Below are 2,163 nucleotides of genomic sequence, written 5' to 3'. Positions count from 1 at the left end.
TCACGCGGGTCAACACAAAAATGTTCCTCAGGAAAAGAACTGTAGCATAAAGAAAACCCAAGAAAATACTACTAACGACATAAAAATAAAATAACGAAAAATACTAAAGAAAATAAATAACAAAAACAACTAATACTAAAGGAGCAAAAATAACATAAACTAAAAACTACTAAAGAATAAATAAAGAAAGAAAAATAAAATAGAATAACAAAAGTGACTAATCTGCACATATATAACCACTCACAACTACGCTCGACAAGAGCACATGATAAGAAATAATAACAAGCCCGGCAAGGGCACACAACATTAATACCACAACAATAAGCCAGGCAAGGGCACAAGTGAAGCATCAATGTATAAGAAAAGTGTACTCCCTAAAGCCACCCCAACTAAAAACATTGCAGTGTCCTCACTGCACAATATCAAAATAAAAAGAAAAAGTAGTTTGAGGGTCTCCCTAAGGTCTGCATTAGACTAGTAGACTGCGGAGGAAGGCCAATCACTGCCGTGAAGAACACTCGGCCTCATCATCATCTGTATCCTCAGCATCATCAACAGCAGCATTCGACATGAAGGAATACTCCTCGCTATCATCGTCATCCCCAACTGGTATCTTCCTGTCCGGCTGCCCCCATTTGAAGATGGCCTTAATGCCTCTCCATTTGATCACAAACTTGCCCTTCTTTGTATTCTTCACCTTCTCCTTTTGGTAGTCTAACTGAAGATCAACATGTGCCTTGGCCAAGTTGCCATAGGCTGCCTCAATCTGTCAACAGTAGCTGCCATCATGTCATAAGATTCTACCTGCTTTTCTGTGAATATAGGTAAGCCTTCATTTCTTCCCTGGTAAAATAGGCAGGCATACGCTGGGAGGATGAAGGACCACTAGGGAGCTGTGACACTAAGTCACAAATGGATGCAAGCTGGGAGTTTAGCACCCCAAATGATCCCTCAGGCACAGCTGCCTGTGAGGATGGCTCTGGTCCAGCAAGAGTAATGGTGACTTTCCTCTTCTTGCTCTTTACTGCACTACCCTCGCCTGTTACTCTCAACAAATGAAAGGGTATGTCGGCCAGCAACCAACAATCGGTGCTACGCACCTTATCCTCTGCCCGCCTACACAACTCTGTGATCGGTGAAGGAAACAACAACCCTGGGTTATCGTCTAAAAAATACTCTCTCAGCTCCCTCAGTATATAGTGACCAACATTCACAGGAATGTCGTCTAGAGTGCATGCAATGATCAAGGCTCTGGTGTATGAGACATCTGAAACATTTCCACAGGGTGATACCCTGTTGCAGAGGATGTAGAGCCACATTTTGGCTTCAGAATTGAAGTCAATCGACTTCAAACCCTTTCTCTTGTTGGCCCATTTTTCTCTCATGCTTGCGGGATAGAGTTTAGAAACAAGCCATTCTCCGTTGTCGTAATGATCCTTTTCTCGCACTGGCTCAAGTGGATGGTCAGGAAGCCCGAGAATGTCATTAATCTGTGCAGTCCTAAACCTCACTGTTTTACCTCTAATGGAGAGTTATGGGTCAGTGAAGTTTGTACGCTTAAGGTTAGCATAAAATTCACGTACCCGCTCCTCATTGGCTTTGCACAGAGTAGCCATGAAGCACAACCAGCCGAAGGTTTGTAGACGACCGTAGAATTTTGGAAGCAGTTCGGCCAACTTATCCTTGGTGATCCCTTTTTCAAGCACAATCCTTTTTGTGAGAAGATTGTCATCGTACCGGCGATGACAATCGGCAGACATGAAGCGTGAATTATCAAATTGTTCCTCATCAGCCTCTTCCTCAATTTCATGACCAAGCGGAGCATTTTCATTCATGTTTGGGTCCACTTTAGCTCAAATTACCTTCGAAAAATCAAAATAATGTTATTCGGGAAGTAGAATCATGTTAAGCAAATCAAAACAATGCAATTAGGCCAAAGAATCGAGTCGAACAGGCCCCGAAAGCCCCAGCTGCAATGCTACTGGAATTGGGAATTCTGCCCAGTTTCCGCACCTGCGTAAAGACCATCGCAGGTGCGGTCCCGCTTCTGCGGGTTTTTATCCGCTTCTGCGATTTTTCCCATCTCCCTAGAGTTCGCACCTGCGGAACAGTTAACGCGGGTGCGAGGCCGCATTTGCGGTGCTTTTTTTTGCTTCTGCGGTG

Source organism: Nicotiana attenuata, unplaced genomic scaffold, assembly GCF_001879085.1.
Source record: "Nicotiana attenuata strain UT unplaced genomic scaffold, NIATTr2, whole genome shotgun sequence".
Lineage (NCBI taxonomy): Eukaryota > Viridiplantae > Streptophyta > Magnoliopsida > Solanales > Solanaceae > Nicotiana > Nicotiana attenuata.
This window is presented reverse-complemented; position numbering follows the sequence as displayed.